Raw genomic sequence first — 25,846 nt, forward strand, 5'->3', positions numbered from 1 at the left:
GACAATTTAATTCCGTGGCATTCCTTCTTTTTTGTTTTTGTTTTGCTCTTTTAATTGTGAGTGATTTGAGGACGGATCAGTTTCAGCTGTTTTTTTTTTCAAATAACAAGTGTGTTATTATGAAAAAAGTGTGTTACTTCTACTGTACTGTCCGATTTACATGGCTCTCTTCGGCTGCAAAGCATTCACACTATTGTTCTTCTGTTCGGCCATTTTCTTTATTATGGACCGTTTATTTAGGCTGAAATGTTAATGGTGCCTTTATTGAAGTGTGCGCTGCCGTTATAAGACATTAACGGGACAATTTAATTCCGTGGCATTCCTTCTTTTTTGTTTTTGTTTTGCTCTTTTAATTGTGAGTGATTTGAGGACGGATCAGTTTCAGCTGTTTTTTTTTTCAAATAACAAGTGTGTTATTATGAAAAAAGTGTGTTACTTCTACTGTACTGTCCGATTTACATGGCTCTCTTCGGCTGCAAAGCATTCACACTATTGTTCTTCTGTTCGGCCATTTTCTTCCGCCTTTTTACGGTCTTCTTCTAGTCCTTCATACTTTGTGCTATTTCAACAATTCATATATCAAAACGTGCAGCTTTTTTTGAACTTTATCGGCATTACTTTTCTCTTTTTAACTATTTATACTTTTTAAAATATTTAACTTTTTCTGCAAATTAAACTCTAGACAAATTATTTTCTCCAGTTTTGTAGCCACACCTGTCTTCTGGCTAAAATTCTGGTCAAAAATGCAAAGAGACTTAGATAATAATTTAAAATATTCAATACAGGTTCAAATTCCACCTGAGCAGTCTTGTTAGTGTGTCAGCCACTTTGAACTTTAACCAATACCACTTGGTCTGGTCACATAATCAAACTTGATAATGCATATGCGCCCCCACCTATTCTCTTTACCTCTTTCAATCTTGGTTTGCAGGAGAAGGAGCTCAACTTTGTAACTTGCTGTTAAGTGCTTTTTAATTCATTTTAATTCACCAAAAAATAGTCACAGGTCACAAAAAAAAGTCCTCTTCTTACTTGGTGTGGCTAATTTCTGCACTTTCCTTACTTTTTTTTTTTAAGCAGAAGCCAGTGATCCTCTTATTAAAGGTTTTCTTTGCCCCTCACATACTGTCTCTGTCTGTAGCCTACTGGTTAGCTTGCTGAGCCGGAGACCTGAAGGTTGCTGGTTCAAATCTTGCCTCAACAACAATTATAGTGAATTATTTTCCCAGTCGTCCTCTGTTGACTTCTGATAACTTGCTTCATGTTGAAACTGCTGCTCTCAGCCTGAAATTCACAGACATTTTCATTGTAAGTCATTCAAGCTTGACTCTCAAGCTTTCTTGGTTTCTGATTCTGATCAGAATGATTTGTATCCATCACTTCTTGTCCTGCGCTGCCCACTATTGGACGTCACTGGCAGAATTCACCTCCACTCCCCCGCCTTCAATTGGTTACAGGTGTTTGTTATCTCCTTGATTACTCGTACCAGTTTGCAGCACATCATCACATTAGAATGAATGACAACAGGCTTGAAAGCAGTGTACTCTCTGTAGCTGAGAGGCAGAGTAAAGATTTAGTGATCATGAGGTCATGGGTTCGAGTCCTGCCTCAGTCATTTCACATCATTGCTTGACTTTTGATTCCAATTATTCAGCTGTCATTGGACAGTTTTTGATTCCTCATAGTATAAAGCTCATTGTAACTCAGGTCCTCTGTGGCCATATGGTTAGTGTGTTAGGTTACAGCTCATGGAGTTGTGGGTTCAATACCTTCCTTGGACATGTTTTTTGTATGCCATTCCGCATGTCTTTGTCAATTTATTCTGCTAATTCAGCATGGTTCAGCAATGGCTTTCAGCATTCACACGCATGTTCCGTTAAGAAATGCTTTTTCTAGTTCTCTTTTTATTGTTCTTCTGTTCGGCCATTTTCTTCCGCCTTTTTACGGTCTTCTTCTAGTCCTTCATACTTTGTGCTATTTCAACAATTCATATATCAAAACGTGCAGCTTTTTTTTTAACTTTATCGGCATTACTTTTCTCTTTTTAACTATTTATACTTTTTAAAATATTTAACTTTTTCTGCAAATTAAACTCTAGACAAATTATTTTCTCCAGTTTTTGTAGCCACACTTGTCTTCTGGCTAAAATTCTGGTCAAAAATGCAAAGAGACTTAGATAATAATTTAAAATGTTTTTTAAATGCAGCCAGGGAGCTCTCTGCTCTCATTCAGCCCAATGCATTTTTTTTCACAGCAGCAGGAGAGGAGCTCAACTTTGTAACTTGCTGTTAAGTGCTTTTTAATTCATTTTAATTCACCAAAAAATAGTCACAGGTCACAAAAAAATCATCTTCTTGCTTGGTGTGGCTAATTTCTGCACTTTCCTTACTTTTTTTTTAAGCATCATTGAAAAATCTCACATTCATCAAAGTCTCAACCTCTCTTCTCCACAACTTCACTGTAGTGTAGGGGATAGGATGGCCGTTTGATAACCCCAAGGTCACTGGTTCGAATCCAAGGGAAGAACTCTTGTTATGTTATGTTGAATTCTGCTCTCTTCCACCACCTTCAATTGGTTACAGGTGTTTGTTATCTCCTTGATTACTCATACCAGTTTGCAGCACATCATCACATTACAATGAATGACAACAGTCTTGAAAGCAGTGTGCTCTCTGTAGCCGAGTGGCAGAGTAAAGGCTTAATGATCATAATGTCATGGGTTTGATTCCTGCCTCAGTCATTTCACATCATTGCTTGACTTTTGATTCCAATTATTCAGCTGTCATTGGACAGTCTTTGATTCCTCATAGTATAAAGCTCATTGTAACTCAGGTTCTCTGTGGCCATATGGTTTGTGTGTTAGGTTACCACTCATGAAGTTGTGGGTTCAATTCCTTCCATGGACATGTTTCTTGTATGCCATTCCGCATGTCTTTGTCAATTTATTCTGCTAATTCAGCATGGTTCAGCATTGGGTTTCAGCATTCACACGCATGTTCCGTTAGGAAATGCTGTTTCTAGTATTCTTACTACTTTCCACCTTTTTACGGTCTTCTTCTAGTCCTTCATACTTTGTGCTATTTCAACAATTCATATATCAAAACATCCAGCTTTTTCTGGACTTTATCGGATGTATTCAAATTTTTCATACTTTTTATACTTTTTCAAATATTTAACTTTTTCAGATTTTTTAGAAATACATTGGAACAGTCTTCAAACTCTGAAACTACTGGTCCTACTTTGAACCTCATTTGCTTCCACATACTTTCACCTACAGACTTCATTCAAATTCTGAGCTGTAGACAAACTTCGAATGTATTCATCCTGTGTACAACTTTTTCATAGCTTGTACCGTTTTTGAGATAAATCTTTTAAAAGCACATGAGGATTTCTGACAAATTTCACACTTTTCAATGTGTGTATGGCGTTGGGTCAGAGTGAGTGACATCATCGTATAGTGCAGGAGATCCAAAAAAGTGACTGGAACTTTTCTTCTGAAACTGCCAGCAAAGCTACAAATGACACTCTACACTCATGATTTTGGAAACAGTTTGTAGCCACACTTGTCTTCTGTCGCACAATGCCTTCAAAAATGCACAGGGACTCAGAGAATAATTTGAAATATTTTTTAAATGCAGCCTGGGTGCTCTCTCTCTCTGCCATCCAAACCCAATGCAATTATATACTCTTTTCTTCTTTTTTAAAGCATCATTGAAAAATCTCACATTCATCAAAGTCTCAACCTCTGCTTCACCAGAAGTGTTGGAATAGCTCAGTGGAGAAGGTTTCTGCCATCCAACCACAAAGTCACTGGTTCAAATCCCACCTGAGCAGTCTTATTAGTGTGTCAGCCACTTTGAACTTTAACCAATACCACTTGGTCTGGTCACATGATCCAACTTGATAATACATACAGTATATGCCCCCACCTATTCTCTTTACCTCTTTCAATCTTGGTTTGTGTTAACATTTTTCTTGTTTATACCACTGCACTAAGATTGATTTGCACTGGAACTTTGAAAACCAAGAATGCAGCAGAGAAAAGCAAAGCTCTTGAATATGCACAGGCTTAAAGCTCTTGAATGATTTGTATCCATCATTTCTTGTCCTGCGCTGCCCACTATGGGACTTCACTGGCAGAACCGCCCCCCCGCCTTCAATTAGGTGTTCATTATGTCATTGATTATTTGTACCACATCATCACATTACAATGAATGACAACAGTCTTGGAAACAGTGTGGTCTCTGTGGCACAGCGGCAGAGTAAAGCTTTAGTGATCATGAGGTCATGGGTTCGATTCCTTCCTCAGCCATGTCATTGGTTGACTTCTGATTCCAACTTTGTAATTCACTAGAATGGGCATTATACTTTGTTTGAATTCACCAAAAAATAGTCACAAGTCACAAAAAAGTCCTCTACTTACTTGATGTGGCTCATTTCTACTCTATTCTTTTTTTATAAGCAGAAGTCAGTGAGCCTCTTATACAGGGATTTCTTTTACCCTTCTCTCATTGAATGTAACTATGGTGAAGTGGTTAGATCACTGGGCTGATGTACCGAAGATCTTCAATCCTGAAGATAAAATCTATAAATGTGAATCTGACTAAACAGCAGTGTAGTTCTGACTGCAGTTAAATTCAGATTCAAACATAATTTAATCTGAACAAAGTTGTGACACAGTAGATCTAGATTAGATCAATGGGAGAGAGTAGCCTTGTCATTACCACTGAAGAACAAAGAGCACACGTTCATTTAGAACCAGGCTCAAAAACATTAAGAAGGAAATAAATTCCTCCTTAAAACTGTCTCTTGACCAAACATATTCTGGTTTGTTTAACACTTTTTTGTTCACTACATTATTACACACGTGTTCTTTCACAATATTTAATAATTTAAACAGGTGAAAATCAGTGCAGTTACCTGCAGCATCCTGGATGGCTATTGGAGCATCTCTCACTGTGAAGGACAGAATCACACAGATTAATTCAGTCATTACTACTGAATAAGAAATAGAACAAATGATCATTTAAAATCAATGAATTGGCGTTTTAATGAGCTGATTAAATCCCACAGTTTAAACTGTAAAGTTTCAGATGTGATCAAACAACAAAACAGTTCTGACTCAGTTCAGTTTAACTCACTGTAACGTTGGACTTCTTCACGAGGGCCTGTACAGAAATAAACAGATCCAGTCATTACCACGACTACTGAAGAGGAAGAAAGCGCACAAATGTATTTATTTTTAATCAGTTATTAGTAAATCCCACAGTTTAATGAGATGAAGAATGATCAAAGTAAAAACAACAGAGTGTGTGTTCCCTCCTGACTGAGGCCTAGTCCACACACAAGCCTGTTTGTTTTTGAAACCGAGTTTTGTTCCACGTCCACACGAGTGGTGTAATAAAAATACTCCGTACACACAACCGTGGAATCTGCTACCAAGTGACACAATGCACGTGTAATATGCCACAACCACTGACTGTGGCGATGCAAGGTAAAATGGGAAGGCTGTTTTAACCAATCAAAATACAGTGAAAACAGCTTATAGTGATCACGGATTGTTGGGGTCACTTTCGTAGGTTTGAGAAGGGGGGGGGGCTGCCATATTGTGTAATGTTTGATTGGTTGCCTGGTTACCTGGCTGCTTAAGTCTGACGTGAGCAGAAGGAGCGGGGCAGTCTGGGAAAAAGCCAAGGAGAGAGTCTCGTGGACTGATGGGGCGGCCGCCCTGAGGAGAAGTCAAGGGAGTTGACGATGGGAAGGACCCCCTCCACTTCAAGAGTGAATTATCGTTTTAGTTATTGTCTCATCTAAACAAAATAGAATTGACAAAGCCGCGACCGTGTGACGACGGACGGAGGTCGACACACGCAGGACGCTGGAGCAGGTGGCCGGCCCGGTGCCACTGGAGCCGGACGCGGGTCTGCCAGGAAGGCCACGCAGACCAGCTACAGGTGGTGAGCGGGGGATCATCCCTATGTTCCCCGGGTCCTATGTTCCCCGCTTTGTATGGAACCGGGGAACATAGGACCCTTCTTTTATAAAAAGGTCCTATGTTCCCCGCTGTTCACCCAAAAGGTCCTATGTTCCCCGCTTTGTATGGAACCGGGGAACATAGGACCCTTTTTTTAAAAAAAGGTCCTATGTTCCCCACTGTTCACCCAAAGACCCGGGAAACATAGGACCCTTTTTTTTAAAAAAGGTCCTATGTTCCCCACTGTTCACCCAAAGACCCGGGAAACATAGGACCCTTTTTTAAATAAAGGGTCCTATGTTCCCCACCGTTGCCGGTTGACGGACGCTGAGAATCTCTCTCTCTCTCTCTCTCTCTCTCTCTCTCTCTCTCTCTCTCTCTCTCATACTTTTTACTGGACTCAATCGACCAAGGAAAAGTGGTATAATCTGATATTTTAGATCGGAGTTTCTTCCTCACCCTCAACCCAGCCCATTATAAAATGCGTTATATTATTATTTTATTATTATATTTTTCTACTTGTGGAGAAGACAGTGTTGAGTTCTCTTTCTGCCTTATGGACAGTGCCATGGATGTATTTGCCACAGAGTGAACTACTGATATCTTCTGTCTAGTGCTGAACTGTGACCAAGCGCGTTGTCCGCTGTCTCGGTGCTGAAATGAATGACAGCGCGTCACTGAGAGAGAGAGAGAGACGGAGATCGCGGCGGATGCATCTTTATCCACAGGATGCGCTGCGCTCTGACTCTTTCTTTTCTTTCTTCCTACCAGCTCTCCTGTTCGGTATCCGCGGGTCATTCCGACATACCGCCACTCCGACATTGACGTCTAATTGTCGTAATGGCGGCACTTCCATTAATTGAAAACGTCCCACCACTCCGACAATTTTTGTTTCCATTGTCGGAATGGCGGTACTTTCCTTTTTTGGAAACGTCCCGCCATTCCGACATAAGGTCATTAAATGTGTAGGTTAATAATGATCACCGCCTCCCTGCCTGCCCATCTCTCTCCTCTAACAGCACTTTGACTCTGGGGCAACGCCCTTGTCACATCCCATCTCGATTATAAAATGCATTATTATTATTATTATTATTATTATTGGCGCTGTGCTACTTAGTTTGCAGCTGTGGTCGAGAGAGCTAGAGAGTTAATGGAGAGAGGGACCGCTACGCCGGTGAATCAGATCAGTGATGTTGTTTTTTATTGTATCACAGTGGTTACAGTACGTTCAACAGGATCAGTGGTTCTCATGGGGGTCCTGGACCCCTGCATATTTTTGATCTCTCCTGTAGCCTGGCCGGGTCTGGCTCCAAGTTTAATTATAGACAATTTGATCTGCAGACGCACAGAGGCATGCGTAAAACACATATTTTGACTGCTTCGTGCTGTTGCTATTTTTTTTTTAAAGTTACCTTTCGTTTCCTTTGGATTTTTGTGCGTATTATGGAGCCGTCCTGGTAGTGATACACTGGGTTTTGCCTGGCCAGCTGGGGTAGTTGATTTGCAGGTTTGCCCCCCAGGTTTTTTTCATTGTGTATTAGGCCAGGGAAATGATCAATTATCCTTGTGGTTTGTGCACTGGGACGCGGATGAATGAATGTTTCTTTTTTGCTGTAAGTTGTGTGCGTAATGCGTAAAAGTGCATTAGTGGGACCGAGGGTTTAAATGGAGAAGTGACGTGGTGAGAGGGGAGGAGAGGCGGCATAGTGGATTATTTTTCCCGGTGGATTACCCTGTGGATCATAAAGGCCCGTTTGGACACCTCACAGCCCGTTTTCAGCCAAGCGGGACGAGGGAGAGGACTGGTGGTCACCTCGGCGGAGCCGCGGCGTCTCTCCCGTGTGGACAGTAGGACAAACAAACTCTCTCTCACTCACCCTCACCACGCACCAACACACACACACATACGCACGCACATTGACTGTGAGCTCGCGCACCCCCGCACACACACATACACGCCGGCACGGACAGTGACAGTGCGCTCGCGCACCCACACACACACTGATTCCCACTCGGACTTAATGGACAGTGGGAGGGGGGGAGGGCTTTCGGGTTCTGTTGATCTGTGTGTAATAGTTTATTATATGACGCCTGTGATGGGCGCGTTTTGAGTTCAGTGAAATACAGAGACTCTAAGTAGCGACTTTGATTATTGCTTCCCTGGACGCACCAGTAGCGCGAGCCTAGATCCGCCTGCAGCAGTTGTGTCAGTTCCCCTTATATCCTTATTGTAAGGGAAATTGTTACAAACTGACATCGGAGTGTGTGATTGTACATGGCGAGACTTTGTGTTTGTTTATTTATTAAGCTTCCACTGACTGTATCACATCTGTACACATGTCTTAAAACATGAAAAAAAAAAAAAACATACACACATACACCTAACCGCCGCTCGGAGTAACGCACATTTCCTTATGGAAATTAAAGCCTTGTCGGAATGGCGGGACGAAACTGTCGGAATGGCAGGACGTTTGCATGTCGGAATGGTGGTATGTCTGAATGGTGACATGTCTGAATAGTAAAATGTCTGAATGGCGATATGTCGGAATGGCAGCATGTAACCCTCCTGTTCGTCTACACATTTGTTTTTCAGTTTATGACTCCTGCCCTCCCTGCAGATTAACAGCTGATTTGAGAACCTAATGCATATGATTTACTATTGCACATTTCCTTTTGCTGCTATAATAAACATTTTCTCAGGATTTATTGTGATACAAATATGATGGAAACTGGTAACAAACGTGCAGTAAAATGACAGAAAGAAGTGGCAGGAAAGAAGTTTTGCTCAAGACAAAGTTTCTTCATCTTAAAGAATGAAAATGTCAATTTGTTAGGCTTTCAAATCACCAAATGATTTGCTTGGAATAATTTCGTTTGTTGTAATGGTTGTGAGCATAGACAACGGACGTCTTGGCTGAGCCAAATGTCATTTTACGTGTAGGTGGAGCTGAACAGGCAGACGCACAGAGGCATGCGTAAAACACACATTTTAACTACTTCGTGCTGTTGCTTTTTTTGTTTGTTTGTTTGTTTTTTCTTTACCTTTCGTTTCCTTTGGATCTTTGTGCATATTATAAAGCTGTCCTGGTCCCTGTTTGTAAGCCTTTTTTATCCGGAGGAAATTCCCCAAAGTTGCAACAACTTGTAGTGATCCACTGGGTTTTGCCTATAGTCTGTTGGAGCTATGGGCTCGTTGATTTGCAGCTTTGCTCCCCATTTTTTTCATGATCAATTATCCTTGGCGTTTGCGCACGGGGATGTGCGGACCTGTAATGAATGAATGAATGAATGAATGTTTTGTTTGTTTTTTTGCCGTAAGTTGTGTGCGTAATGCGCACAGGTGCATTAATGGGACCGTGGCAGTCGGCGTTTGGACGGCTGGTGTGGGGGCGATTCCAAAGCATCATAGTGGATTATTTATGGTGTGTTGTTACCCTGTAAAGGCCCGTCTGGATGCAGCACGGCCGGGTCCGTCTGCAGCCAAGCGGGACGAGGGAGAGGATTGGCGTGGTCACCTCGGCGTCTCTCGTGTGGACAGACCAACAAACTCTCCCTCACTCGCCCTCACCACGCGCCAACACACACACACACACACCTGCACACGGGGGGGAGACTTTGTGTTTATTTATTAAGCTTCCACTGACTGTATCACATCTGTACGCATGTCTTAAAACGTGCGTGTGTGTCAACCGGCAACAGCGGGGAACATAGGACCCTTATTTAAAAAGAAGGTCCTATGTTCCCCGGCAACAGCGGGGAACATAGGACCTTCTTTTTAAATAAAGGGTCCTATGTTCCCCGGTTCCATACAAACCGGGGAACATAGGACCTTTTTTGGAAAAAACGGGGAACATAGGACCTTTTTTAAAACAAAAGGTCCTATGTTCCCCGATAGAACCCAGGGAACATAGGTACGCTCCCGTGAGCGGGAAGCAGCCGGTAAGTTGAACATTGGACAATATGGCAGTGAATATGGCAGTGAATCCCACCAAGCTCCAGGTTTTCAGCAATAGAAATATGTGCACCTGTGTCATCCCTGTAGCCTAGACTTGTTAGAGCCCTAACCGTAAAACTTTACTTACCAGGGTGGTGCATGGTCGCGACATATTTATGGGGGCTCGTCCGCGGATCCAAACCTTTTGTGAGTTAGTATATTTTGGATGGTATTAGCATTAAACGATAGCATTAGTGGTAGGTCAGGGTTATTCTGTTTAGCTTAGTTTTGGCTCGGTTTTTGAAACGGGAAAAGGCAACCGAGTCGTTTTGAGCGGCTCATCAAAAGGTGTATACAGCCAGGTTAGATAGAAACAGAGGGGTGTAAACTTGGGCTCGGACCAGCCGAGCGAGTCTGGACCTTTTCATTAACAGAGTCAGTAGTGTTAGCGATAGCTTTAACGGTATCCGCGGGTCATTCCGACATACCGCCACTCCGACGTTGACGTCTAGTTGTCGTAATGGCGGCACTTCCATTGATTGAAAACGTCCCACCACTCCGACAATTTTTGTTTCCATTGTCGGAATGGCGGTACTTTCCTTTTTTGGAAACGTTCCGCCATTCCGACATAAGGTCATTAAATGTGTAGGTTAATAATGATCACCGCCTCCGCCCCTCTCTCTCCTCTAACAGCACTTTGACTCTGGTCAACGCCCTTGTCACATCCCATCTCGATTATAAAATGCATTATTATTATTATTATTATTATTATTATTATTATTATTATTATAACTTATAGGAGGCAATTCAGAGAACTCGGAAGACAGCCGGGTGATTTTTATTTGGATTTGTGGCGGCGACAGGAGGTGGTTTTTGACCGCTGGATTAAGGCATGTCAGGCTTTTGACCACTTGCAGCTTAGGGATCTGCTCCTCTCGGAGCAATTTAAGCTAAGTGTTCCTAAGGAGGTTGAAGTTTATTTGAACGGGCGTTATGTGCAGGCCTGGAATTTCGTCATTTTAGGGGCAGGGCCACTTGGCCTTAGGTGTTGTCATTTTTTTGAGGGCACAAAGGCCAAAAGCCAGGGCAGCAAGGCCATAAAATTAAACAATGATTTTAAATCCACGTCTTTAATGAATTTACTAACTACCGGTATCCAGTGGCGGACTGGGACAGAAAATAGGCCCTGGCATTTTTGACAGAGAGAGGCCACACATTATATATATATATATATATGTGTGTATATATATATATATATATATATATTGCTTGAAATAACAGCAATATGAATGGAAAGCATAAGGAACATCCAGATCTGGACGTTTCTTATGCTTTCCATTCATGGTATTACAAAAGCAGCCTCGTTTGGTGATAAGAAGAACAGGTTCTTTAGTGTAGGAACATGAGGAGAAAAAACATGCAGGTTATAACTAAGACTGCGCCACCCCCCCTCCCCTTCTCATCTCCCTCCCCAGGCTGAATGAACAGGCGATTGGGGGAAAAAAAACAATTGCTAGTCGAAGCGTAAAAGCGTTAAAAGCATTTCGCGTTAACGCGTTAACTTTGACAGAGTGATCATAATGATGGGGAAAGAAAATGCATTATCCAAACTCAGAGGGTTATGGAGGGATTCGATCCCACACAGGAGCAAGATTTTTGATCACAAGGTTAGGTGCTCTACCAGTTGAGCTACACTTCACACTCACTCCTCCCCGTCAACGGTTGAGTGACACCAAAAATCCACCAAACGAGGCTGCTTTTGTAATACCATGAATGGAAAGCATAAGAAACGTCCAGATCTGGATGTTCCTTATGCTTTCCATTCATATTGCTGTTATTTCAAGCAATATATATATATATATATATATATATATATATATATATATATATATAGGCTATACATATACACACATATATATATATACCGTAAAACACCAAATAAGGGCCCGGGCGTTTATTTGCTTAAATCGCTCAAATCAACCGGCGTTTATTAGGGACCTGCGTTTATTTGGGACCTGCGTTTATTAATAGTGTTCAACCTGGACCTCCTTCTGGGGAAAGAGGCTTCACTCCGTGGCGGCAGGCGGCGGTGGAATGATACGTGCGTTTCTCAAGGCATTACTGTAAATACGGCCGGGGCGGACTTGTTCTCTCTCTCGCTGACCTCCGCGGTCCTGGCCCGCACAGGTACCAGGAGACCGAGACCCCCCGTCATGTCGGTCCTCCGCCCTTCTTGATCCGCCGCAAGTTGCAAAAACCCTGCGGACGCCCAGTCTCTCCACTCCTCTCCCTCACTTCAGCACCTGTGTTGGCTTGCACCACCGTCCTTTTTTTTATTATTATTATTTAAAACGAGGAGCGAGCCGAGCTGACACGGTGCAGCCCAGGACAGAGCTGAAGTGTGGATGAAAGGAGTGGACAGACCGGGCAGGAGCAACCAGCTGACGTCTCGTCGGTCCTCGGCCGTCTTTAACGTCACGAGACACCCGCTATATTTGCATAGAATATTTTTTGACAACCAGAAAAACAATGTTTGACCCGGCGTTTATTTGGGATGGGCGTTTAATATAAAAAATATTTTGCTACACCCGGCGGTTAATTGGGACCGGCGGCAATTTGGGACTCGGCCCTTATTTGAAGTTTTACGGTATTATATATATATATATATAATGTGTGGCCTCTCTCTGTCAAAAATGCCAGGGCCTATTTTCTGTCCCAGTCCGCCACTGCTTGGCTGTCTGCATCCTGATGATCTGTCCTTCTGCCAGCGGCTGGAGTGGGTGACTTGAGGCATCGTAGTACTGCTTTTGGATGAGCCTTTTCTTTTGGAGCTGGGCAGTGACCTGCTCTGTGTTCTTTGGGGCTGGTGCTAGTAGTCTGTTGTTGACAGGAATAGTTGAACGTGTCTGTCGTGACATCAGATGCTCCACAGGCGAGCCCAGTGTTTTGTCGCGGGGGATGTTTCTGATGTTCAGCAGGTTGAGAAAAACATCAGTCCCGTCTCGATGAGATCTCTCCATCAGCTGTTTTGCGCTGTGGACTGCCCGTTCAGCTAGCCCATTTGATTGTGGGTACTCGGGGCTGCTGGTAACATGAACAAAGTCCCACTGCTCGGCAAACTCCTTGAAGTGTTGGCTTGTGTAATATCTTGCATTATCAGTTATCAGAGTGTGAGGTGATCCATGAACAGAGAAGTGACGCTTGAGCTTTGTGATTACAGCTGCTGAATATGTATTACTAAGGAGGTCAATTTCAAACCACCCTGAGTATGAGTCTACCAGCACCATATATTGTTGTCCATGCCACTCAAACACATCAGTAGCAACTGTGGACCAGTGCAAAACTGGAACTGGGTGTGGCTGCAGGGGTTCTTTTTGTTGGTGTGCGCGGGTGCTGTTGCAGACTGAGCATGACAGCAACTTCTCTGTGATGTCTCTGTCCATCGTTGGCCAAAAGACTGTCATCCTGGCCCTGCACTTGGTTGACTCTAAGCCTGGGTGACCTCTGTGCATGATGTTGATGTATTCCTTCTGTAAGGAGTGTGGAATGACAGTTCTGTGACTCTTAACAACAATGCCATCCTCCATTGCTAACTCATCTCTGTAGTGGAAGAACGGACGAATAGAGAGGGGAAGCTGGCGCTCTTTGTCAGGCCAACCGTGTTGAATGACAGTGCTCAGAGTCTGTAAGACTTGGTCTTGTGCTGTGTGGGCTCGTAGCTCCTCTAGCCTGGCAGTTGAAATGTAGCTGACTGACATCACTTCAAATGTGTCATTTGTAACTGATGCTTGGGAAGCACTTGTGCTTACCCTTCTTGTAGATCAGTCAGTACATTTACATGACACTTGAAAAAACCGAATTATTGCCTTAATCCGACTATAACTGGATAACTGAAGTGCATGTAAACACCTTAGTCCGACTGAAATCGGAGTTGAGAACTCCGATTAAGACACCCAGATAATGCGATTGGAATTCGATTTTCTCCGTCATGTATACACCTTAATCAGAGTATAACTGGACAATGCATGTGCGCATGCTCCACAACCGTAGAGACGGCACAAAGTGGAGCAGAGAAGCCAGCCAAAGTAAAGAAAAAAAAACCCAACATCAGCGCCGATTCAATGCATTTCACACAGCGCAACCAGCAAGAGTGTTTTATTAAAAAAATAAAATAAAGAGAGAGAGAGAGAGAGAGGGAGAGAGAGAGAGAGAGACAGAGAGAGACAGAGAGAGACAGAGAGAGAGAGAGAGATGAAAAAAGGAAGCCCGTATCCTATTCTCAGCGCGAATCCGGCCCAGACTGACGTGTCTGGTCAGGAACTGCAGTTGAGAATTTATTATTAGTAAGCTTATAAGTTGTTTATATTCAGTTTTTTACGAGGTGACAGAGAAGTCAACAGGACAGGGGGGCGTATTAACCCGCTGAAACGACGGGTGATGCCGCATGAGGGGGCGGACCCCGTCAGTTATTCGATTTTCTCAGTTGCATGTATTTTGAGACAAGGACAGAAGTCCGACTTGACGCCAAAATCGAATTTTGAGCATAGCTCGATTAAGCTCTGCATGTAAACGTACTGAGTGTGATGTCATAGGCCTGTAACTGCAGCAGCATTCTTTGTAGTCGAGCATGAGCTGTGTGGATCGGTTTCTTTAAGATTGTGACGAGGGGCTGGTGATCAGTTTCAATGACCGTTGCTTTCCCGTAGATGCAGTCTCTGAACTTGGTGCAAGCAAACACCACCGCCAGCAGCTCCTTTTCGATCTGAGCGTAACAGGTTTCTGTGTCTGTGAGCGTTCGAGACGCATAAGCTACCGGCTTCTCATCCTGTAGACACGCAGCTCCAAGGCCATAACGTGATGCATCACAGGTCAGTCTGACTGCTTTTCTCACGTCATAGTAGGATAAAACAGGAGGGCTGGATAAGCATGATTTGAGGTGGTCAAACGCTTGCTGGTGCTGTGGGAGCCAGCTCCAAGCAGTGTCTCTGTGTGTGAGCTGTCTGAGAGGTGCAGCAAGCTCGCTGAGTTTTGGGATGAACTTCCCTAGATAGTTCACCATGCCGAGGAATCGCTGTATGGCGGGAACATCCTCTGGGACTGGTATTTTTGTGATCGCCTCTGTCTTTGTGGGATCAGCCTTCAGGCCCTCTTTTGTGAACACATGACCCACATAGCAGACCTGGTCGAGGCGAAACTTGCACTTGAGAGGGTTTAGTCTGAGTCTTATCTCTCGTGCTCGGTCGAGCACTTTTTTTAAGTTAGCATCATGCTCTGCAGCATCACGACCCCCGACGATGATGTCATCTACTATGATGGCGCATGGATAACCTGCGAACAGCTGCTCCATTGAGCGTTGGAAAACTTCACTTGCTGAGCGTATACCAAATGGCATGCGGAGGAATCGATAGCGACCGAAGGGTGTGCTGAATGTGGTAAGGATGGATGACTCGTGATCAAGCTTTATCTGCCAGAATGAGCTCTTTGCATCAAGCACTGAGAATAGTGCTGCACCTGACATCTGGGTGGCAACTTCTTCGACACTGCGCATTGGGTAGTGGGGTCTCTTTAAGGCAGTGTTTAGATCTTTAGGGTTAATGCACAACCTTATTTCCTGTTTGTCCTTTTTGTGTGCGACGACCATGGACGAAACCCAGTCTGTAGGCTCGGACACTGTGGTTATGACACCTTTGTGTGTCATGCTGTCAAGCTCTGCTTTGACTCGTGCTTGCATCGCTAGGGGGATGCGGTGTGCTGGACGGACGACAGGCTGTACAGCCGGATGAAGGGTCATGGAGTATGTGATTGGGAGTTCTCCAAGCTCCTCACTGAACACGTCTTTGTACTGTTCAAAAATGTCTTTGGTGAAGTCCTCATTGGTTTCTGTGCTGATCTGGTGGACATGTGGGCTCAGTGTGACAAGTCCCAGGCGCACACATGCATGAAATCCCAGCAGTGGTGACACATCACGCTCCACCAGGAAAAAAGGAAGCATGTGTTGCTGTCCATCTAGACGACAAGGCAGTGTGACTAAACCAGCAGTCTGTATTCTGCTGCCTCCATAGGCCACTAGGTTGATGGTTTTGCTGCATTTTGCTATTTGCCCCTTTGAGAGTTGTTTGAAAGTGTCTTTTGATATTACATTGTATTTTGCTCCTGTGTCTACTTTCATCTCGATGGGCTTGTTGTGTACTTGCAATGTAACAAATCCTTCATCTCGTTCCTCTGCCCGAGGATTGACAGTGTCCACACACACGTCAATTAACTCAACACCATCCACGTAGAAAGTGTCATCAGTCGCACTGTATTCTGGCTCTTCTAGCTCTAACTGGTGCACTGATTGCCTGTATTGGTTTCTCTTTGCATAGCTTTTCATTTCATGACCTTGACCATGTGGCGTAGACTTGCAGCATTTCTTGTAGTGATTCCATTTTTTGCAGTTATGGCATTGCTGGCCAAATGCAGGACATTTATTTCTCTGGGCCACATGGCTGTTTCCACAATTGTCACAATTTGAAATGGTCTTGGTGTTACATGTGCTTGTTTGGGGTCTGTGTATTGTCTTTTTATATTCCCGATTGAAGCCTGGTTGAACTGCATCAATGGTGGTAGCTGCCTGTTGCTGCGCTAGGGCCTTGGTGTTCATCTCAGTCATCTCATATATTCGGCAGGTTGAAATAGCTTTAGCTAAGTGTGACAGTGGTGGTCCTGTCACTATGCCTCCAATTGATCATGTGCCCTGGCTACTTGGCCAAGGGGATGTCCCTTTGGGTGACTGGCAAGCGCACATGACTCTTACCCGGGAGGTGTGGGTTCAATCCCCGCCCGGGCCCTCTTCACCTTGCCACATTCTGGCGCTGTGAGCAGGGTCCATGTAGCACTAGTGGTGGGTCCATGGATTCCTAATGTGTGGCAGCCTGCGCGGAAGCACGAGGACGTGCTTGTGAAAAGAGGGGGAGAGATGTGACAGTGGTGGTCCTGTCACTATGCCTCCAATTGATCATGTGCCCTGGCTACTTGGCCAAGGGGATGTCCCTTTGGGTGACTGGCAAGCGCACATGACTCTTACCCGGGAGGTGTGGGTTCAATCCCCGCCCGGGCCCTCTTCACCTTGCCACATAAGGTTAAGTCATTGTCACGTAGCAAAGTCTTCCTTATACTGTCGTTACTGATCCCGCACACTATTCTGTCACAAACCAGTTCATCTGTCAGGTCTCCAAAATGGCAATTTTTTGCCTTTATCTTTAAGTCACTGATGAAAGACTCTATTGTCTCACCTTGCTTCTGGTTTCGTGAGTGGAACTTGTGTCTCTCCACGGTTTTGTTGTTTTGAGGGTTACATATTTCCCGAAATTTCCGTTTCAAACACTCGGGGTCCTCTCTGGACTCAGCTCGACTGAGGATGGCTCCGTTTTCACCAGGCGCTCGTACTTCTGCTGCGTAAACAAATGAACGCTCCCGTTCAATGGCCTCCGCTCCTGCGAGATTGAGGAGGATATATGCCTTTGTTTTAGCAGGCTTGCCTGAGTGCGCCGCCTCTATGAAGATATCGTACTCTTGTTCGAAAATCCTCCATTTTTCAGCAATGTTCCCGGCGAAAACGAGAGGGTCGGGTCTGCGGAATCCCTCTGCCATGGTCTCTCTGCACATGAGGGCAGCGTAGAGTCGTCCACCCCGCTCGAGACGAAAAAAGAAAAAATCACGGGAAACTCACAGGCGACAGGTCCGTGGCATCTTCTGACACCATGTCGAGGTGTGTCGTGTGAATAAGTGACTGGTCCGTACTTTAAATCAACCTCGGTGCTTTATTTAAGATCTGCAGCAACCACACAGAACATGCACTCACAAACCGGGAAGCCAGTACCGCCAAGAATGTAAACAACACCTAACACGTACTGCGCATGCGCACTTCATCAGACTACGGTGTCTGCGGAGGTTCATACAGAACACCAGAATGGTCTACAGCTTGGGACGGAATAATTTCTATACAAATGCTGTTTAAATCATTTGTTTATAGTGATCAAGAAATCAGCTTAAAGTGGAGGTGAAGCAGCCAGCCAAATACACATATTTCAATAAACTGTTTTCCACTGTACTTAAAAATTGTCAAACTAACACATGAAACGTAACCATTAAGGAGAAATTTTAAGTTTAGTTTGACGTTTTGCATTAGTTATTTAGCTAGTGCGCCGCCATCTTGTCGTTCGACTGTCCGTGACGTCACGGTGTTGGTTGCCTCTGCTGGCTGACAGCCACAGACAGTGAAAGTGAAGGACATAGCTACAGACAGAGACGGTAAAACATGAAACTGTGGAGGCACTGGATTAGAACAGACACAGAGGAGACCTCTACTGTGTTGCTCCTTCTGTGAACTAGTTTTACAGTGTTAAAAACTAGAAAAAACCCCCTCTTTTTTTCATTAACTGCCGCTAATAAGGAGCCGCCGCAGCAGCGGAGCTGTTATCAAGACTCCTCTGCTGATCTTGGAGTGATCATTTCTTACAGCATGTTTACATCCAGAGGAAAATTCTGATCAACCCTGAAAGTTGATAATTCATCGGATCAACCGACAACAACCTGACTTTACTCCGACAGTTTTCAGTTTAGCTGCCTCAGCCCGTCCTCCCCCGACCGGCCCACGTTCACACCGTGATAAGCATCAGTCACCGCGGGGAGAGAGAGGCTGGACCCTCCGCTAGTCCGCTCACACACCGAGGGATCATTCACAACCACACACACACACACACACACACACAATTGATGCCGTGTGGAAAACCAGCTGTGGTCTGTGATTGAGGTGCAGGTGAGTTTGGAGGTGACAAGAGGATCGCCCTGGCCTGATGACGGTTTTGTTATATTTTTCCTCATCAAAAAACTATAGAACAGATCAAAGTTAATGTATGAGGCAAGAATGGGTTTGCTGATTTCTTATTTCTCCTTATGTAATTTAGATTTAGAGATGCATTCTCGTGGTCACGTGATGCGCTTGCACTGAGAGGTTCGCTTTTGCCGACCTCCCGCTCCGTCAGCCGATAAACTCAATTTTTAACTGATAAACCTCAACATTTCCTGGCTACACTTGCTGGAGAACATGTCCAACGCTAAAGGGAATACTTCTCGAGTTGTCCCCGCGTCAGAAATACCCGTGCAAACCGTAACTCGTCAAGACACAAAAAAGCTACTCGCGGCTAATACAGAAGCTAACATGGAAGATGGCGGCAGCACGTCGTTTGAGGAAAGCGTGGCTAACACCGTTTCCGACACAGTTACTAAACAGATTGGCGCTCTCATGGAACGGAAGTTTGCAGAGCTGCATTCTACTCTGGACAAACTGAGCCGCTCTGTGGAAGACAACACAAAGCGGATCGCTGAGACTGAAACCCGCATCTCTGACGGCGAGGACCGCACAGCTTCTCTGGAGAACAAGCTAGCTGAACTCGAAAAAAAAGTGAAGATATTAACCGACCGAGCCGAGGACAGCGAAAACAGGAGCCGCAGAGATAACATACGAATCATGGGCCTCAAGGAAGGCACAGAGGGGAATCAGGCTGTCAGGTTTTTTGAGACCTGGCTTCCAGACACACTGGGTCTGGAGACCAAGCGAGGCTCCATTAAGATTGACCGAGCACACAGAGCCTTAGGTCCGGCGAAGAAAAATTACAATCGACCTGTCATCATAAAGTTACACAACTTTAGTGACAAACAACGGATCCTTTCTGCTGTCCGGGAGAAACGCGAAGTCACCTTCCAAGGAGACAAGATCTACATCCGTCAGGACCTATCGCCCCAGGTGAGGGAAGCCCGACGTCAGTTCAACGGTGTGTGTGACCGCCTCATCCAGAGAGGGCTGCGGTTCCAGATGCGCTACCCGGCCAGCTTATGCTTCACCCTGAACGGCGAGGATCACTCCTTCAAAAACCCACGTGAAGCTGAGGATTTTCTGAGCAGACGCGTCTAACCTCGGGCACAGGATATTGATGACACTGAAGTGTTTAACACGGTCTACACAGCGGACAGAAATTAAACTCTTGCCGAATGGAAGATGAACAGTTTATAATCCACCCCGGTGTGGACCTCATCACTTGGAGTTTACTTTCAGAGCAACAGTGAGTCCCTCTCCCCTGACATGATACAGGTACCTGTCGTTAATTAGCCTATAGCCTAACGTCTTGATTCTCCCTGAATAATATTATTTTTATTCAGATGGATGGACTTATTTGTTCGTATATTGATATTTTAGCTGTGGCCGTCACAACTACAGTTGTCAGTACGATTTCCGCTCCTTAAAAAGAAAGGGAAAAAAAAATCAATAGCCTATGTTTACTCTCTTTTCTGTTATGGATACATGCTCAGGTAATTTGCCTGCGTTCTTTTTTCTCTCTTTTTTTTTTCTCTCCCAGCGGTATTTAATTATTTCTTGAGACTATATGCTTCAATCACAGGACGTGATTCATAATCAGCTGTCGGCTGCGGCAGGCACGTGCACACATAGGGCCCAAAGGGTGCTTGAGCCCCTGCCCTTTTTGCCCCGTATTAAAAAGTGCCCTTTTTTATTTATTTATTTTTATTTTTTTTCAATAAATGCATTCCTGTTGTGCATGAGGATGTAAACAACCGCGCTGTAAAAATGTCACGGTTATCTACCGTACGCATTTCCTTGTAATATACACGGTATTGTGTATGTACGTTGGTGTGTGTGTCCGCTGCTGCTCCACTCTGTCCCTCACTGAGGGGCGGGGGGGGGGGGGGGGCTGCCCCGCGGTGCGCGTGCATGGGAGTCACATGCACGTCCAGAGAAAGAGAGAGAAGCTGCTGCCTCATCGATAACCCGCACATACAGTATATGAGACGTGACAGTGGAGCGACTTGTGTCGAATCTTGTGAGTTATAAATCCACCAACATAACTTCCTTGTCGGTTCTGACAAGTCGCCGTCCACTTATTCAACGAGCTTAATAAGAGTCATATTTCGTATATAGTTTGTTTAGCTGACTGCTTGTTAAGAGTTAAGCCCCACCTCGTCCTTTGTCTAACATCACCTGAATGTAGTGAACAGCAGCAGCAACAGGAGGAATCACTCACTCAGCTTGATTTCACTGACTATTTGAATTTGTTTCCAGATATTGAGTTACTGGTAATTGTGACTTTGCTGTGGTAAATATTGCTGCTGTTCTGAAATATGCACAGTAGCAGTCACAGTAGTCATTTCTTGGTTTTGTGTGTGTAGCCTGTAGGCTTAGCCTACTTCTATTTTGCACTTGCACTCACATGATTTTTTTTTCTGCAATGTTAATGTGCACCCAATACCATATTAGCCTTAGCCTACCAGTTCAGAAGTCTGGACTGTTTCGGGAAGTTGGGAAATTGGTCCAGCATGTTGACTGCAGTCCTGAAGGCGTGCAGGCTTTCTCTACCGACTAAATAGTGACTGTAATTTATTTTTATTTATTTATTTTGATATTAAGGCCTGAAAAAATTGTACATACTGCCCTTTTCTGATGTTGAGCCCCTGCCCCTCTATAGTCATGTGCACGTCCCTGGGCTGCGGGGCGGGGGGGTTGCGGAGAACAGGCATCAGTAGTGGGATGCATGTGAACATTCCTGCAGCTGGTGTGTTCGTTTCTCTCACAGGTGGGAGGATACCTCTCTGCTTCACCTGCCCCAAGACTCTTAACGCCTTTTTAAGGATGTTCTTTGTTCTTGTTTTTTCGTTTGGGGGGCTCTATTTTGTTCAGGGTTCAGAGCCTCAGTTTGGGGAGGGGTTTCTACAGACAGCAGTAACTATTGTATTCTTTTCTTGTGTGTTTGGCTTCAGTCCTTTATTAACTACCATATCAGACACTGCCTTTTTTCTTCTCTGTTTCATGTATAGCTGCATAGAACACTTACTGTATAGAGGGCGTAACCCTACATGAGTGATCTTAAGATTGTTTCACTTAAAGGGATAGTTCAACATTTTGGCAAATTGGCCCATTGCCATAATCGCTATAGTCATAGCAGTAGGTTCGTTACCTTTAATTGTCGGTGCAAGCTATTTTTAGAACGGAGGAGCGGAGCGTCAGGCTGCTCAGAGCTACGCTATGGAGGCTAATGGAATTTCTTGGTTTTCCTCATCAAACTCATCAAATACACAACCCAACAACTCCAAAAGGCTGTGGTGGACAAGTTGTGAGCTGCACAATCACCACGCTATGAGATAATAATGGAACGTTACGAGACGGAGCCGTTTTAGAGGTAAATTCATGCAAAACCGCTGATGCGCGTTGCGTTCAGGGACAGTTTTTCAGCAAGCAGACTCTGTATTTACCCTGTATTTACCTCGAAAACGGCTCTGTTTCGTAACGTTCCATTATTATCTCATAGCGTGGTGATTGTGCAGGTCACAACTTGTCCACGAAAGCGTTTTGGAGTTGTTGGGTTGTGTATTTGATGAGTTTAATGAGGAAAACCAAGAAATTCCATTAGCCTCCATAGCGTAGCCCTGAGCAGCCTGACGCTCCGCTCCTCCGTTCTAAAAATAGCTTACACCGACAATTAAAGGTAACGAACCTACTGCTATGCCTATAGCGATTATGGCAATGGGCCAATTTGCCAAAATGTTGAACTATCCCTTTAATGTAAAGGGCATTAACCATGTCATCAAACGCCAGAAAATCCTGTCCTTCCTTAAAAAAGAAAGATGCCAAATTGCCTTTCTCCAAGAGACCCACCTTTCAGACCTAGAACATATAAAATTGAGGAGAAGCTGGGTAGGTCAGGTATTTTATTCGTCTTATAATTCTAAAAGTCGAGGCGTTGCAATTCTCCTACATCGCTCCCTGCCTTTTACTCTTGACAAAACATTATCAGATAAAGAGGGACGCTATGTAATTCTGTCTGGCTATCTTTATGGAGAACATGTAGTTTTTGGTTGTATATATGCACCAACAATATATGAGGCCTCTTTCATTCCACAGCTTATTTCGGATTTAGCAACATTTTCTTCTCCATATTTAATTCTAGGAGGCGATTTGAACTGTGCTTTTAACCCAAATATTGATTTACCCCCCCCCCCCCCCCCCCAATCTACTCTCTCTAAGAAAAGTGCAAAAATGGGCGGATTTTGTAAAGATTTTGATCTATATGATACTTGGAGGGTGCTACACCCCTTAGATAAAGACTACACATTCTTCTCAATCCCCCACCAGGTTTCTTCTAGAATAGACTACTTTTTATCTTCAAGAACAATTTTGAACAGAATACTGAACTGCACAATTGGCACCAAGTTTCTTTCTGACCACTCCCCCATCAGTGTAACTATCTCTCCTCCTTATAGAGATCCTGCTTGCAGACACTGGAGGCTTAACCCTACCCTTCTAAGCAACCACTCTGTTACAGAGTATATAACATCTGAATGGCGGCAGTTCATCTCTATAAATAAAACCCCAGATATCAGTCCTTCTACGCTGTGGGAAGCCGGCAAAGCATATATACGTGGGGCTATCATATCGTATACGTCAGCACAGAAGAAAGACGCCCTTAAAAGACAGTTAGATTTAGAGAAGACAATAGATAATCTAGAAGCTCAGTTTAAGATATCTCATAGCAGCTCTCTTGCGAAACAGCTGGATGCAGCCCGTTCTGCTTTGAATCAGCTCTTAACCAGGAAGGCGGAGACACAGATTTTTTTTGCTAAACACAGACTATTTGAATCAGGCAATAAACCAGGCCGATTACTGGCCCGCCTTGCCCGAGGTAAAACCGATCCCAATGTAATTCCATCCCTTATAGACAAAAACGGGATGAGATGCCTCAAATCATCTGATATAAATGAAGTAATGAAACTGTTCTATAAAGACCTCTATAGCTCTGAATGTACATCCTCTTCTGAGGCTAGAACAACATTTCTTAACAAGATAAAATTACCGTCTCTTTCAGACGCACAGAAGGCAGAGCTATGCAAGCCAATTACTAAAGAAGAAGTCTTACAAGCCATACACACTCTTAAGGGAGGCAAGGCTCCGGGACCGGACGGTTTCGGCCCGGAATTTTACAAAACATTTAGACAAGAACTAGTTGGTCCCTTAACAGACATGTATTCAGATTCCTTTAATAGGGGTTGTCTCCCCCCCACGTTAAACACAGCTAATATCTCGGTTACCTTAAAGAGGGATAAGCCATCTGACATATGTGGTTCCTATAGACCGATCAGTCTGATTCCTGTAGACAGCAAAATACTGTCAAAACTTTTAGCCAGACGCCTAGAAAAATTACTCCCCACTCTTATAAATCCAGATCAGTCGGGCTTTGTTTATGGACGCTATTCAGCTAGCAATGTGAGAAGGCTCTTGAATATTTTACAATTTACCTCTCAATATAAACAGAAGGCTCTGGCCATTTCTCTAGATGCAGAAAAGGCCTTCGATAGGGTTGAGTGGGGCTATTTGTTTGACATCTTGGGGAGATTTGGCCAAGGGGGGGACTTCCTTAAATGGATTCAAACCATATATCACTCACCTACAGCTGTTGTTATAACTAACGGGCGGCGTTCCGAACCCTTCCCAATAGCAAGGGGTGTACGCCAAGGGTGCCCCCTCAGCCCACTCCTCTTTGCTTTAGCATTAGAACCATTAGCTGAAACTATTCGACTCCATACCGATGTAAAGGGAATAACAATAGGACATGAGGAACATAAAATTGCCCTATACGCAGACGATATCCTTTTGTTTTTATCCTCTCCTCAGCTTTCAACTCCCACAATTATAGATATCTTCAATAGGTTTAGTAATATATCTGGCTATAAAATAAATTTTAATCTGAATCTATGCCACTGGGAACCCTAGATATTACAGATGTTCAGGAAAACTTTCCTTTCCGGTGGTCAAGATCTGGCTTCACCTATTTAGGGATAAAGGTGTCCTCGGACCTGAGAGATCTGCAAAAACTGAACTTTACCCCTATATGTACCTCAGTCAAAAGAGACCTGGAGCGATGGCAGAATTTACCCCTATCCCTGTTCGGTCGAATCAGTCTCATTAAGATGAATGTGCTCCCTCGACTCCTATACCCTTTACAAATGCTCCCATTATATCTGAAAAAATTAACCTAGATTTAGAGAAGGCGTTTTCCAAATTTATCTGGCAAGGCAAAAAACCTAGGCAGAGGCTTAAGATATTACAATTACCTACAGACACAGGTGGTCTCTCTATGCCTAATATGCTGTTTTATAATTGGGCCTGCCATGCACGCCACTTCTGGCTGTGGTTACATTCATATATTAAGAGAGAGACCTGTATTGATTCTTGGGCCTGCCACCCTCATTCCCTGTGGAGTTTAATCACTTGTGAAGCAAATAAGATAAATCCGGAAATAAAATGTAATCCTATTATCTATAACAGTATCAGGATATGGCGTGATATATCTAAATACCTGGGAAGAAGAAGTGCAAAATCCTTACTGTCTCCCATAACCCACAACCCTGACTTTCCTGCAGGTGTTAACTCACCTACATTCCTTTCTTGGAGGGACAAGGGAATCCACGTAATCGGCGATCTATTGAGGGATGATACTTTTCTATCTTCCCAACAGTTACAAGAAACATTCAATATCCCCAAACAGCACTTTTTTGGGTATCTACAGATTAGACATTTTGTATCCTCACAGACCGCCTCTTTCTCTACCAACATCTCTTATAGTGATGTTGAGAGATTTCTCCTAGAACGCAAAAATAGAAAACATTTTATAGCATCATTTTGTTCGCTTCTGGGTTCTTCCCCACTGAGCAAAGAGACGTCCAAACGACGTCTTTTCTAAGTCATTTTTGCACGTCTAATTTTGGTCCCCTGAAGGTGCAGACTGTTACTCCAGACGACGTCTTTTTCTGACGTCTACTGAACGTCCAGTATTGACGTCCACAGGACCGCCGTATAAGGGCTATTTGTTGTCCAAATGTGGTCATTATAG

The 25,846-nt window shown here is 44.0% G+C and overlaps 1 long non-coding RNA gene across 1 annotated transcript in view; it reads right to left on the bottom strand.

Moving 5' to 3' along the window:
• Positions 1 to 4,920: 4,920 nt before the first annotated feature.
• The window catches only part of LOC310991392, a 276,237-nt gene continuing 255,311 nt past the window's right edge, over positions 4,921 to 25,846 (bottom strand). Inside the window, exon 4 of the long non-coding RNA XR_014595615.1 lies at positions 4,921 to 4,956. This is a non-coding gene — a long non-coding RNA (uncharacterized lncRNA). The remainder of the gene's footprint in view (positions 4,957 to 25,846) is intronic.

Source organism: Trachurus trachurus, assembly GCF_905171665.1.
Source record: "Trachurus trachurus genome assembly, chromosome: 9".
In the NCBI taxonomy this organism is placed as follows: domain Eukaryota; kingdom Metazoa; phylum Chordata; class Actinopteri; order Carangiformes; family Carangidae; genus Trachurus; species Trachurus trachurus.